The sequence below is a fragment of the Ovis canadensis genome, chromosome 14 (assembly GCF_042477335.2).
Source record: "Ovis canadensis isolate MfBH-ARS-UI-01 breed Bighorn chromosome 14, ARS-UI_OviCan_v2, whole genome shotgun sequence".
NCBI lineage: Eukaryota > Metazoa > Chordata > Mammalia > Artiodactyla > Bovidae > Ovis > Ovis canadensis.
Genome location: NC_091258.1, coordinates 44,046,931 through 44,063,029, shown reverse-complemented (window position 1 = coordinate 44,063,029; position 16,099 = coordinate 44,046,931).

The window sequence follows — 16,099 nt, the reverse complement described above, 5'->3', positions numbered from 1 at the left end:
TCAGATAACCATTATATCTACTATTGTGGGCAAGAATCTGTTAGAAGAAATATAGTAGCCATCATAGTCCACAAGAGACTGAAACACAGTACTTGGATGCAATCTCATAAATGACAGAATGATCTCTGTTCTTTGCCAAGGCAAACCATTCAATATCATGGTATTCCAAGTCTATTCCCTGACCAGTAATGCTGAAGAAGCTGAATTTGAATGATTCTATGAAGACCTACAAGACCTTTTAGAATTAACATCCCCAAAATATGTTCTTTTCATTATAGCAGACTGGAATGCAAAAGTAGGAAGTCAAGAAACACCTGGAGTAACAGGCAAATTTGGCCTTGAAGTACAGAATGAAGCAGGGCAAAGGTTAATAGAGTTTTGCCAAGAGAACGCACTGGTTGTACCAAACACCCTCTTTCTACAACACAACCGAAGACTCTACACGTGGACATCACCAGATGGTCAACATCAAAGTCAGATTGATTATATTCTTTGCATCCACAGATGGAGAAGCTCTATATAGTCAGCAAAAACAAGACCAGGAAATGACTGTGGCTCAAATAATGAACTCTTTATTGCAAAGTTCAAACTTAAATTGAAGAAAGTGGGGAAAACCACTAGAACATTCAGGTATGACCTAAATAAAATCCCTTATGATTATACAGTGGCAGTGAGAAATAGATTTAAGGGACTAGATCTGATAGACAGAGTGCCTGATGAACCATGGACGGAGGTTCCTGACATTGTACCGGATACATGTTCTCAAGGCAAGAATACCGAAGTGGTTTACCATTCCCTTCTCCAGTGGACCACATTTTGTCTGAAGTCTCCACCATGACCCATCCATCTTGGTGGCTCTACGGGGCACGGCTCATAGTTTCATTGAGTTAGACAAGGCTGTGATCCATGTGATCTGTTGGTTTGTTTTCTGGGATTGTGGTTTTCATTCTGTCTCACCTCTGATAGATAAGGTTAAGAACCTATGGAAGCTTCCTTATGGCAGGGACTAACTGTGGGGGAACCTGGGTCTTGCTCTGATGGGCAGGGGCATGCTTGATGATTACGCTCAGTCGTGCCCAACTCTTTGCAACCCCATGGACAGTGGCCTGCACCAAGCTCCTCCATCCATGGGATTTTCCAGGCAAGAGTACTGGAGTCGGTTGCCATTTCCTCTCCAGGGATTCTTTCCGACCCAGGGATCGAACCCAGGTCTCCTGCATTGTAGACAGACGCTTTACTGTCTAGCCACCAGGGAAGTCCTAGGGCCATGCTTAGTAAATCTTTAATCCAATTTTCTGTTGATGGGCAGGGCTGTGTTCCCTCCCTGCTGCTTGGCCTGAGGCCAAACTATGGTAGGGGTAATGAAGGTAATGGCAACTTCCTTCAAAAGGACTTTTGCACACACTGCTGTATTCAGTGCCCTGACCCCTGAGCAGGACACTATCGACACATGCCTCTGCTGGAGACTCCTGGACACGCACACACAAGTCTGGCTCAGTCTCTTGTGGGGACACTGCTCCTTTCTCCTGGGTCCTGGTGTGCACATGGTTTTGTTTGTGCCCTTCAAGGGTCTGTTTCCCCAGTCCTGTGGAAGTTCTGTAATAAAATTCCGCTGGCCTCCAAAGTCAAAATCCCTGGGGGTTCTCAGTCCCTTTGAGAGATCACCAGGTTGCAAAATCTGTTGTGGGTCCTAGAACTTTCTTAACAGTGTGAGACTTTCTTTGGTATAATTGTTCTGTAGCTTGTGGTTTATCTGATAGGCTGCTCTACAATGGGGCTAATGGTGACCTCCTCCAAGAGGTCTTATGCCACACGTTGCATGACCCAGGTCTGCTGCAGCCAAAACCACTGTCCCTGCAGCAAGCCACTACTGACCTGTGCCTCTTCAAGAGACACTGAAACACTCAAAGGCAGGTCTGGCTCAGTCTCCGTGGGATCTCTGTGTCCTGGTGCACACAAGGTTTTGTTTAAGTCCTCTGAGTGTCTCTGGTGGGTATGGGGTTTGATTTTAAACATGATTTCGTTCCTACTACTGTCTTCTTGGGGCTTCTCTGCCCTTGCACTTGTTTTTTTTGTTGTTTTGTTTTTTTTTTTTTTTGTGGGGGGGGATTGGGGTCCAACATTCAATAATTTCATGTAAGGTTATAATTTCAAACTTGAACAGTTTAACATGTGATTTAAATTAAGTCTCCTAAAACTAAAATAAGAATGTCTACATATTTATTTGAAGAGGAAAAATTAAAAAACCGTTAAAGTGATATTTTCTTAAGCTCACAATGAATAATTTACTTGCTAAATCATGGCATATTGTTTCCAATTTATCAAGAAGCAAAAATTAAACCACTGACAAATGAGATTCACTCTGCCAAAAAAGTTTTCATTACAAGGAAGATGTGATGTCATTAAGAATCTTAAGCACCATCAAAACAGCTTAAAACACACAAGCTACTTTGGTGTTCAAAATAATTAGAACTATCACAAATCTTTAAGCATCCTGAAAATCAATGTTACTTCACAGATATGTAGAAATGAGAGAACTTAATCAATGTTTATCCTTAAGAGTGGAAATCAATCATTTCCTTTTCTTAACTCCAAACATCCATATCTTCAGGATTTTGCAATTATTATATCACTAGCCAAAAAGGAGAGAGAAAACCCTTTTTTGTATATTATTGTAATCTATCTATCCTTTATTATTTAGCATAATATGATTTTATGGCTTCATGATCAGATAGCTTAGTGCACCAAATCCCATCTCTACCATTTCTTAATTATATGCCTTTAGTATGTCACTTTGACTCTCTAAAACTCAGTTTTCTCAAATGAAAAGTGAGCTTAAGTGTACCTGCTGCTTAAGGTTGCTTTGAAAATAGACTACAGTAGTGCATTTTATGGGCTTCCCTGGTGGTTCAGAAGGTAAAGAATCTGCTTGCACTATGGGAGACCCAGGTTCGACTCCTGGGTTGGGAAGAACCCCTGGGGAAGGAAATGGCAACCCACTCCAGTATTCTTGCCTGGAGAATTCCATGGACAGTGGAGCACGATTTGCTATAGTCCACAGTGTTGCAAAGAGTTGGACACAATGAGCAACTAACACACACTTAGCACTGATTTGTTTCAGTTAAAAAGGACAGTGTGAGGGCATTTTTACTTCTCATTTATGCTATATCAAAGTCAAGAACAGTAATAACACTACCATCAGAATATACAACATCAATAGCAAAACAGAATGGAACTTAATGCCATATTATCAGTGTAATCAGGGAAGGAGAAATGCAAGACTTTACATCATAAAGAAAAGCAGTCTTTGAAAAATAGAGAATTTGGGCCACAACAAACATAGAGGGAACTTGAGAGATGACTTAGAATTCTTCAGTTCAGAAGCAAGATGGAAACTTCCTGGAAATAAGTGTCAAGATCCAGAATTATTTACAAAGATGAAATATCATGATAACAAGATACATGGCAAGAAAAAAAAAATCAAAATCACAGAATGACACCAGAGAGAGCACCAGTTGAGGTAAGACTTCACATCAATCACCAAGATTTTCTGTGACTCAGTCCCCTGTGAACTGAGAAGGCAGATTGTAAATTGAAGTGAGAAAAGAAGGAGGGTTGAGACTACCAGATTTTCATCACCATAAGTCAGTGCTTCAAGACCCACTGACATGATACCCAAAGCAGAGAAGAAATGTCTTCTAAAGGCAAAAGAACAAAATAAGTTACAGTTTTTTCAACATTAAATTAGTGATTGCTTCTCTCTCTCTCTCTTTTTTTTTTTTTTTTTCAAATAGTACCATCTTTTAATCGTCTAGTCAAGGCTGTGGTTTTCCAGTAGTCATGTAAGGATGTGAGAATTGGACTATAAAGAAAGCTGAGGATCGAATAATTGATGCTTTTGAACTGTAGTGTTGGAGAAGACTCTTGAGAGTCCCTTGGACTGCAAGGAGATCCAACCAGTCCATCCTAAAGGAATTCGGTCCTGAATATTCATTGGAAGGACTGATGTTGAAGCTGAAACTCCAGTATTTTGGACACCTGATGTGAAGACCTGACTTATTTGAAAAGACCCTGATGCTGGGAAAGATTGAGGGTGGGAGGAGAAGGGGATGACAGAGGATGAGATGGTTGGATGGCATCACTGATGGATGTACATGAGTTTGAGTAAACTCCGGGAGTTGGTGATGGACAGGGAGGCCTGGCATACTGCAGTCCATGGGGTCACAAAGAGTCAAACATGACTGAGCAACCGAATTAACTAAATTACGTTTCATCTGTTCAAAATGGAGCTTGGAGAGATCAAGCTTCTTCTGTTTGTTGTTGCCAGGAAAACATGTATGTGTTTGTATGTACATGTATTTGTCTGTGTATGTATTTTTCTCATACATGCTACATATTCTCAACGAATGACTGATAAAAACATGATTATTTTCTAATATAGTATGGCTGCCCCAGACATAAATCAGAGAATTAAAATGAAATCAAGAACCAGGAAAATGCAAACAGTCTAGTCATGAATACCAAAGGAAAAAAAAAAAAAAGAAAAGAAAGAAAATGATTTCTTTCCTTACTTTGAAGTCTGTTCTGTCTAAAATTGACATAGTCACCTCTGACTATTTCTGATTACTGTCAGGATGGTATAATTCTCTCCACTTTCACTTTTAATTTACATGTGAATTTATATTTAAAGTGGATTTCTTGAAAATATTTTCAGTTCAGTTCAGTTGCTCAGTCGTGTCCGACTCTTTGTAACACCATGAACCGCAGCACGCCAGGCCTCCCTGTCCATCACCAACTCCTGGAGTCCACCAAAACCCATGTCCATCCTGTCGGTGATGCCATCCAACCATCTCATCCTCTGTCATCCCCTTCTTCTCCTGCCTTCAATCTTTCCCAGCATCAGGGTCTTTTCAAATGAGTCACTTCTCTGCATCAGGTGGCCAAAGTATTGGAGTTTCAGCTTCAACATCAGTCCCTCCAATGAACACCCAGGACTGATCTCCTTCAGGATGGACTGGTCACATCTCCTTGCAGTCCAAGGGACTCTCAAGAGTCTTCTCCAACACCACAGCTCAAAAGCATTAATTCTTTGGTGCTCAGCTTTCTTTATAGTCCAACTCTCACATCCATACTTGACTACTAGAAAAACCATAGCCTTGACTAGATGGACCTTTGTTGGCAAAGTAATGTCTCTGCTGTTGAATATGCTATCTAGGTTGGTCATAACTTTCCTTCTAAGGAGAAAGTGTCTTTTAATTTTATGGCTGCAATCACCATCTGCAGTGATTTTGGAGCCCAGAAAAATAAAGTCTGCCACTGTTTCCCCATCTATTTGCCATGAAGTGATGGGACCAGATGCCATGATCTTAGTCTTCTGAATGTTGAGCTTTAAGCCAGTTTTTTCACTCTCCTCTTTCACTTTCATCAAGAGGCTCTTTAGTTCTTCTTCACTTTCTGCCATAATATTGGTGTCATCTGCATATCTGAGGTTATTGATATTTCTCCCAGCAATCTTGATTCCAGCTTGTGCTTCCTCCAGCCCTGTGCTTCTCATGGTGTACTCTGCATATAAGTTAAATAAGCAGGGTGACAATATACAGCCTTGATGTACTTCTTTACCTATTTGGAACTAGTCTGTTGTTCTATGCCCAGTTCTAACTGTTGCTTCCTGACCTGTATACAGGTTTCTCAAGAGGTAGGTTGGGTGGGTTCATGTTTTTGATACACTGTGCAATTTCTGATTTTAAGAAATGTTTTTGCATTCCCACCAACAGTGTAGGAGGGTTCCCTTTTCTCCACACCCTCTCCAGCATTTATTGCTTGCAGATTTTTGGATCGCAGCCATTCTGACTGGTGTGAAGTGGTACCTCATTGTGGTTTTGATTTGCATTTCTCTAATAATGAATGATGTTGAGCATCTTTTCATGTGTTTGTTAGCCATCCGTATGTCTTCTTTGGAGAAATGTCTATTTAGTTCTTTGGCCCATTTTTTGATTGGGTCGTTTATTTTTCTGGAATTGAGCTGCATAATTTGCTTGTATATTTTTGAGATTAGTTGTTTGTCAGTTGCTTCATTTGCTATTATTTTCTCCCATTCAGAAGGCTGTCTTTTCACCTTGCTTATAGTTTCCTTTGTTGTGCAGAAGCTTTTAATTTTAATTAGATCCCATTTGTTTATTTTTGCTTTTATTTCCAGAATTCTGGGAGGTGGATCATAGAGGATCCTGCTGTGATTTATGTCTGAGAGTGTTTTGCCTATGTTCTCCTCTAGGAGTTTTATAGTTTCTGATCTTACATTTAGATCTTTAATCCATTTTGAGTTTATTTTTGTGTGCGGTGTTAGAAAGTGATCTAGTTTCATTCTTTTACAAGTGGTTGACCAGTTTTCCCAGCACCACTTGTTAAACAGATTGTCTTTACTCCATTGTATATTCTTGCCTCCTTTGTCTAACCCTAACCCTAACCCTAGTACAGCCACTATGGAGAACGGTGTGGAGATTCCTTAAAAAATTGCAAATAGAACTACCTTATGACCCAGCAATCCCACTGCTGGGCATACACACCGAGGAAACCAGAATTGAAAGAGACACATGTACCCCAATGTTCATTGCAGCACTGTTTATAATAGCCAGGACATGGAAACAACCTAGATGTCCATCAGCAGATGAATGGATAAGAAAGCTGTGGTACATATACACAATGGAGTATTACTCAGCCGTTAAAAAGAATTCATTTGAATCAGTTCTGATGAGATGGATGAAACTGGAGCCGATTATACAGAGTGAAGTAAGCCAGAAAGAAAAACACCAATACAGTATACTAACACATATATATGGAATTTAGGAAGATGGCAATGACGACCCTGTATGCAAGACAGGGAAAGAGACACAGATGTGTATAACGGACTTTTGGACTCAGAGGGAGAGGGAGAGGGTGGGATGATTTGGGAGAATGACATTCTAACATGTATACTATCATGTGAATTGAATCGCCAGTCTATGTCTGACGCAGGATGCAGCATGCTTGGGGCTGGTGCATGGGGATGACCCAGAAAGTTGTTATGGGGAGGGAGGTGGGAGGGGGGTTCATGTTTGGGAATGCATGTAAGAATTAAAGATTTTAAAATTTAAAAAATAAAAAACTAAAATTAAAAAAAATAAAAAAAAAAATCAAAAAAAAAAAGAAATGTTTTTTGTTGTTGTGGACCATTTTTAAAGTCTTTATTGAATTTGTTACAGTATTGTTTCTGTTTTATGTTTTCCTTTTTCCTTTTCCTTATGGGATCTTAGCTCACTGACCAGGGATTGAACCTACACCCCCTACAGTGGAAGGCAAAGTTTTAACCACTAGATCACCAGGGAAATCCTGCAATTTCTATCTTTTAATCTGTGCATTTAGACCATTGGCATTCAAAGGGATTATAGTTGAAGGAATATCTACCAGAATTATGATTGGTCTACTTCTTACCCTTATTCTTTGTTCTTATTTTTGTCTTCCATTATTTTACAGCCTTTTATTGTCTTAATGGAGCATTTAATATGATTCCATTTTCTATTACTTCCTTATATATCAGTTATATTTCCTTTTTTATTTTTTAATTGGTTGCCCCTGAGTTTGCAATATACATTTATGGCTAATTACAATTAATCCAAGCCCACTTTCAAATAACATGATACTACTTCATGTGTAGTGTAAGTACTTTATACTATCAAAATAATTCTATAATTTTTGTTTTCATTTCTGCATCATTACTGTCATTCATTTCCCTTATATATAAGCATATACACAAGATATAGATATAAGTATATGTAATTTATATTACGTATACTTGCTGCTATTTATTTTAAAGAAACTGATATTAGTCAGATTGTGTTGTTCAGTTGCTAAGTTGTGTCTGACTTTTTGGGACCCCATGGAATGCAGCACACCAGGCTTCCGTGTCCTTCACTAACTCCTGGAATTTGCCCAAACTCATGTCCTTTGAGTCAGCGATGCCATTCAAACATTTCATTTTCTGTCACCCTCTTCTCCTCCTGTTTTCAATCTTTCCCAGCATCAGCATCTTTTCCAGTGAGTTGGCTCTTCACATCAGGTGGTCAAAGTACTGGAACTTCAACTGCAGGATCAGTCCTTCCAATGAATATTCAGGACTGATTTCCTTTAGGATTGACTGCCTGGATCTCCTCATTGTCCAAAGGAATCTCAAAAGTCTTTCCAGCACCACAGTTTGAAAGCATCAATTCTTCTCCACTCAGCCTTTTGTGGTCCAGCTCTCACATCCATACATGACTACTGGGAAAACCATAGCTTTGACTAGACAGACCTTTGTTGGCAAAGTGGCATCTCTGCTTTTTTAATCTGCCATCTAGGTCTGTCATAGCTTTCTTCCAAGGAGCAAGCGTCTTTTAATTTCATGGTTGCAATCACCATCTGCAGTCATTTTAGAGCTCAAGAAAATAAAATATGCAACTCTTTCCATTCCCCCCATCTATTTACCGTGAAGTGATGTGACCAGATGCCATGATCTTAGTTCTTTGAATGCTGAGTTTTAAGCCAACTCTTTCACTCTCCTCTTCACCTTCATCAAGAGGCTCTTTCCTCTTCACATTTTTGCGCTTAGGGTGGTATAAACTGCATATCTTAGGTTGTCAATATTTCTCAGACTTAGTCCCTCTTCATTTCTGCCATTAGGGTGGTATTATCTGCATATCTGAGGTTGTTGATATCTGTCTGATTTAGAATATAAAATAAATGCTTTTATTTCTTTTATTCCTTCTTGAATGCTATTCCTTTCTGTCTATAGATACAAGCTTATTATTTTCCTTCCCTATAAAGAACTTCTAACATTTCTTTCTGGGTAGATCCACTGGCAATGCATTCCAATAATTTTTGTTTGAGGCAGACTTAACTTCCTTCACTTTTGAAAGAAAATTTTGCAGGATACGGCATTCTAGGCTGGTGTTTTTGTTTCTCTGTCTCTCCATTACATTAAAAATTCACTCTTCACTCCTTTTGTTTGAATGGTTTCTGAGAAGTCAGATGTAATTCTTATCTTTGTTCCTCTATAGATTATGCATTTCCCCTGCTCTGAAGGATTTCAAAATATTTTTTTCATATTTTATTTCCTAAAGTTTGACTATGATATACATACATGCATAGTTTCTTTCCCTTCTTTTTTTTTTTTTTTTCATTTATCTTTCCTAATGTCATTTGAGCTTCCTGGACATTTGCTTTGGTATCTGATATCAGTTTGGGGAAATTCTCTGTCATCATTACTTGAAATATTTCTTCTCTTCCTTTCTTGTACTCCCATTATGGGTATATCACACCTCATGAAGTTGTCCTACAGTTCTTGGATATTCTGCTGCTGTGTTATTGTAGTCTTTTTCCTCTTCTTTTTCCCCCATCTTAGAAGTTTCTATTTGCATATGTTCATGCTCAGAGATCCTTTCCTTTGCTGTGTCTAGTATAAGAATAAGTTTATCAAAGGCATTCTTCATATTCTGTTACAGTGTTTTTGAACTCGACCATTTCATTTTGTTCTCTCTTGGAATTACCACCCTTGGCTTACATAATCCACTGTTCTTGTTTGTTATCTACTCTTACCATTGGAGTTATTAGCATAAAAATCATAGTTTGGCTTTTTTTTTCATTCCTAGTTTGATAATTTCAATGTTCCTAAACATATCTGATTTTGTCTTGATGTTTGTTTAGCTTTTGAAAACTGTGCTTTTTGTCTCTTAGAGTACCTTATACTCTTTGCTGAAATCTAGACATGATATTCCCAGTACTGGTTCCTGTGAAAGTTTCTGCTTATGTGTTTCTGCTCTGGTAATTTGTGACTTTCTATATCCTTCTGTCTTTTTCTTCAGTTCTGGGGACAGCAGGGTGCTCTGTAACTCACTTCTCTGATAGATCTAAGAAGAGTTTTTTTATTTTTCCCATTAGTCCACCTTTTTACTTATTGTTAGGATGGAGTGGCAACTTTCAAACTCCTTACATGCTGGCTATATAGTTTTTATTTTTACTTGATTGCTATTCCTATGAGCTTAATAAACTTAATTATTGAAGATATCCAACATTTTGTATTGTTAATTTTCTCTACCATTTGTTGTCTATTAACTTCACTTCTTGTAATTAATTTTCTTCCTTCTACTTACTTTAGGTTTAATCTGCTCATTTTTATAAGCTTCATAAAATAGAAACTTAGATCATTGATTTTAAACTTTTTTATTTTCTATTGTGAGCATTTATAGCTCTAAATTTCCCTCTAAGCACTCATTCCTTAGCGGCATTCTACAAACTGAAAATACATTCTAATTTTCATTATCATCCTGTTCAAAATAGTTCCTAATGTTTTCTATTATTTCTTCTTTGTTCAGTGATTTATTTAGAAGGATTTTCATCACTTTCCAACTATTTTCCTGTTTATCTTTTTATTACTGATTTACTCATATAATCCATTTTTTGTCATAAATCATGCTCTGTAAGATTACAATATATTGAAATTTACTGAGACTTACAGTATATCCTGATATAGGATCATTTAGTTATCATTCTCGGAGAAGACAATGGCACCCCACTCCAGTACTCTTGCCTGGAAAATCTCACGGATGGAGGAGCCTGGAAGGCTGCAGCCCACGGGGTTGCTGAGGGTAGGACATGACTGAACGACTTCACTTTCACTTTTCACTTTCATGCATTGGAAAAGGAAATGGCCACCCACTCCAGTGTTCTTGCCTGGAGAATCCCAGGGACAGGGGAGCCTGGTGGGCTGCCGTCTATGGGGTTTCACAGAGTCAGACACAACTGAAGTGACTTAGCAGCAATAGCAGTAGCAGTTATCATTCCACTGCATTTGAAAAGAATAGAAATTTTGCATTACTTGGGTGACATTTTGATTAGATAAACATGGTTTATATTGTTCATCTTCAAAAATTTTTGTATAGTTTTCCAATTATTGAGAAAGTGATATTAACATCTCCACATCCAATTATAGATTTATATATTGAACCACTGAGTTCTGTCAGCTTTTCTTCATGTATTGTTAAAATCTCTTAGTTGTCTCCTACATATTTTTGCCTGTTAGGTCTTCCTGGTGAATTGACCTGGATGATAAATGATAATCATAAAATTAATTTATTGTTAATATGTTCCCATTATCTCTTTGTACACACATTGTCTTGAAGTCTATTTTCCATGAAATTAATATCCCCTGGTTTCCCTGGTTCCTTATGGTTACTGGATGAAATACATTTATTTTCCCAATTGTTTACTTTCAAGCTTTCTATACTTATACATAAAGTGTATGTCTGTTAGACAACATATTGTTACATACTTGAGACTTGTTTAAAAATATCCAATCTGTTGATGGACTTTTTTGATGGACTATTTACCATATTATATTGTGTGTGTCTGTTTTTAAGTTTTCCCTTTTAATTCCTCTCTTGGCTATTTGACTCTGCTTTGTTGACTTATTTTTATAGACGTTGCTTTCAAGTTGCAACAGGTATCCTTTTAACATTAAAAAATGTTTTATACTGTATTACTTAATGTAAAATATCTTGTATATTTTTGTATAATCTACTTATTCTCTTCCATCCATCATTTATGCTCTAATTGTCATATCTATTATACCTACCTATATTATAAATCTTACAGTGTAAAGGGATAATCTTGCTTAATATAACTTTACATCATTCAAGTAATTAAGAGAATAAAATGCATAGAAATATGCAATATTTTACATTTACCCACATACTTAACATTTCTGATGCTCTTTTTTCCTGCCTGGAAATCTGAATTTCCATCTTGTGTCCATTCTCTTTCACCTGCCATATAGTGCAGGTCTGATGGCAAACTAGGGTTATTTATCTTAGATTTTTTCTATCCAAAAACATCACTAAAAACATTATTCTGCTTTCACCCTTGAATGCTGTGTAGCTACATAAGGACTATTGAGTTTATTAGCTTTTATTTTTTCTCTTCCTCTTTTGAAGATGCAATTCCACTGTAGAATCTGCTGACCCATGTCAATCATTGTTTGTATCATGTCCCTTGCATGTAATACATGCTTGTCCTTGCTCTCTTTTGGGGGTAACATTTTGTTTTGCAATAATTATAGACTCACAGAAAGTTGAAAAATTGTATAGAGAGTTTCCACGTGCCTATCTCCCAGCTTTTTAAATTGTCATGCATAATAGTCTATAATTATAATGCATTATCAAAACCAGTAGGTTGATTGACATGGAATATAATCTGATCTTAGATTTCCTAAGTTATTCCATACACTTTCTTTTTTATGTTATGTTTTGATAGACTGACAAATGGCCTTCCAAAAAAAATACACATCCTAATCTCTGTGACTCGTGAGTAGTATGTGACAAAAGGGGTATTGCAGGTGTGGTTAAATTAAAGATTTTGAGATGATGAAGGTATCCTTAATTATCCTAATGGACACTACATGCTCTGCTAACATCTTGATTTCAGCTCAGTCATTATGATTTCAATATTCTGGCCTCCAGAACTTACTGTAATAGAAAATATTTTCTTTGTTCTAAGCTACCAAATTTGTGCTTTTTTTTTTTTTTTTTTTTGCAGCAGACTCAGGAAACTAGCATTTATATTTATGTGTAATGTCTCTTTTCTTTAATTTTGCTAAAGAGAAAACATTATGTACAAGAAAATACACAGTGTATAACTTTTGGGGTTGGCTTTTTCTAACGATGCTGATTTGTTTCATTTACTAGAGTTAGCTCTTTTTTTATTGCTGACTAGTAGTACCTTTTCGGAGAAGGCAATGGCAACCCACTCCAGTGTTCTTGCCTGGAAAACCCCATGGACCGAGGAGCCTGGTGGGCTACAGTCCATGGGGTCGCTAGGAGTTGGACACAACTGAGCGACTTCACTTTCACTTTTCACTTTCATGCATTGGAGAAGGAAATGGCAACACATTCCAGTGTTCTTGCCTGGAGAATCCCAGGGACGGGGGAGCCTGGTGGGCTGCCGTGTATGGGGTCACACAGAGTCAGACACGACTGAAGAGACTTAGCAGTGGCAGCAGCAGTCCATTGCATATGGATGTACTAGAGTTTATTTAAACATTTATCTGTTGAAGGACATTTAGATTGTTCCCTGTGTGGGCTATTACAAATAAAGCTTCTGTGAACATTCATGTCCAGTTTTCTGTGTGAATTTAAGTCAATTTATCTAGGATGTCTAACTCAAGAGTAAAATTGCTGAAACATGTGGTGCTTGTTTAGATTTTTAAGAAACTTCCCATCAGGTGTCCAGAGTGGATATACCATTGTGCATACACTCCAGCAGCTAATGAGAGATCTGGAGTCTCTACATATGTACCATCATTTTGTATTATAAGTATTTTTAACATTATACAAATATTATATAATTTTTAACATTATAAAAATACTATATAAATATATTATAGTATTTTAGTAAGTCTATAGTGATATATCACTTGGTTTTAATTTGAAAATTCCCGCTGGCCAAAAATGTTGAGCATCTTTTCACATGTTTATTTGCCATTTCCATGTTTTCTTTGGTGAAGCGTCTAACTAGTCCTAGTCATTAGTCCATTTTCTAAATGTTTTTTCTTTGCTTGTTTTTTTTGTTTGTTTGTTTGTTTTATATTGAGTGTAAAGAGTTATGTAGCCCAGAAACAAGTCTTTTACTGGAAACATGATTTAAAAATACTTTCTCCTGGTTAGCAGTCTATTTCTTCACTTTCTTAACAGAGTCATTCATATAGCAAAAGCTTTTAACTATTACAAAGTTCAGTTTATCTATTATTTTTCTTGCATGGATTATGTTTTACTGCTATATTTAAGAAGTGTTAGCCTTTGCCAAAGTAATTAAAAGCAGAGACATTACTTTGCTGACAAAAGTCTGTATAGTCAAAGCTATGGTTTTTACAGTAGTCATGTATGGATATGTGAGTTGGACCATAAAGAAGGGTAAGTGCCAAAGAACTGATGCTTTTGAATTGTGGTGTTGGAGAAGATTCTTGAGAGTCTCTTGGGCCACAAGGCAAACCTGTCAATCTTAAGGGAAATCAACCCTGAATATTCATTTGAAGGATTGGTGCTGAAACTGAAGCTCCAATACTTTGGCCACCTGATGTGAAGAGCCAACTCATTAGAAAAGACTCTGATGCTGGCAAAAATTGAAGCAAGAGCAGAAGGGGACAATAGGGGATAAGATGGTTGGATGGCATAACTGACTCAATGGACATGAGTTTGAATAAGCTCCAGGAGATGGTGAAGGACAGTGAAGCCTTGTATGCTACAGTCCTCTGGATCTCAAGGTGTTGGACATCACTGAGCAACTGAAGAGCAACAAAGGTTATTAGTATTTTCCCTTATACTTTTTTCTGACAGTTCTACAGCTAACATTTTTACATTGATATTTATGACCTATTTTGAATTAATATGTCTATTTGGTATAAGATTTAGGTTGAAGTTAATTTAAAGGTATTGATATTCAATATTTCCTACATGGTTTGTTGAAAAGACACCATCTCCTAAAATTTATCTTTATCTTGGATTTCATCATTTTGACTACAATGTATCTAAATCTTGTTTTCCTTGCATTTAGCCTGTTTAGTCCTGTTGCCATTTTCTACTTGAGGGGATCCTCTTGACCCTGGCAGAGTCTCCTGCATTGACAGGGGGATTCTTTACCACTGTGCCACCTGGAAAGCCCTATCTCTCTTTTTAAACTTTAACATGACATTATCTTAGCAATAACTTTATCATAACACAAAGCACATTGGATAGAAATTTTTCTCTTCACTCAGGTTGAAGTTCTCTGTATCAGTAAAGAGACAGAGCAATTTTACAGAGATAATGATAATACCAGTCCCCAGGTGCATCTGGAAACTATTAAGAACCAAAGAGGAGGCTAATGAAAAGATCTCCTGTGGTTACAGAAATTACATGACTTTGGTCTTTTCCCCCAGATATTTCTTTCATTAGTTTATTCTGCAAGTCTTGGCAAAAGTGTATTTATTACACTGCCTCTCTTTCCCCAATGCATTTTATCACTGGGAGACCAAGAATAGAATGGTCAAAGAAACATGTAATTAATTTTCTTTATCATTTCTTTATAAATGTGAGAATGAATAAAGGACTTGACTAGTCCTCTAATCACTTTTTTTGTCATGCTCACACAAACACATACATTACACCTATAAATAATGTGATGTCAAGATGTGGAAACAACAATTTCCATGATATGTATGTTTTTGGATATCTCTAAAGGGTTTCATTTGTCATACCAATTTTACTTCTCTAAGGCAACTTATGGGGAAGTTGATTGATGCCTTCTAACCAATGTCAATCAGTCTAAATGGAAAAAGTGGCCTTGTTCTCTTGAAGAATAAACAGTATAACTAGAGGACTCTCCTTTTCAGACAGCAGCACCTTGTCTTTGTAGAAAAACTCAGAATAGTTCTGATTATATAAAAATCTATTAATGCTCTTGATTAAAAATGTCAAAAGAACTGATGTGACCCAAAGAAAATCTAATGAATAGAGCTATGTGTTTAGACTGATATTCTTAGTTTCCATAAGTATTCTTAGGGAAATCAGTAGTCAAAATGGGTATCTTGGGGGTGATTTTGACCCTGGTAGGTTCAACTAACAAATATGTATAATGTGTTTGTGTGTGTGTACACATTTTAGATTTTGATCATTGATAAAGAAATCACACATATCGCTTACTGGGAACACAAACAGTGGCTTACCAGCTATACAAAGCTCACTATAAAACAAAAGTTAAAGCTCACATGATTTGTGTGCTTCTGACTTCAGAATATAAACTAGCCCTGATGCCTCAATACTTATCACTAGTTTTGGAAAAAATGAAGATGGATATTTTTGACCGTTAAAGACTGTCAGGAGAAATACGGGTACTTTATATATTCTTAAATGAGTTATTTTATGTAAGTATATTATTGTATATGTGTGTTATAAGTCAGATCTGATTCTTCCTTACTTACATGCCACCAAAGGCATCTAAGAGGCAAGAAGTCTTCTTCTAAAGGTGACATAAGATGGCCCTGTTCAGGGATGCTAATGAC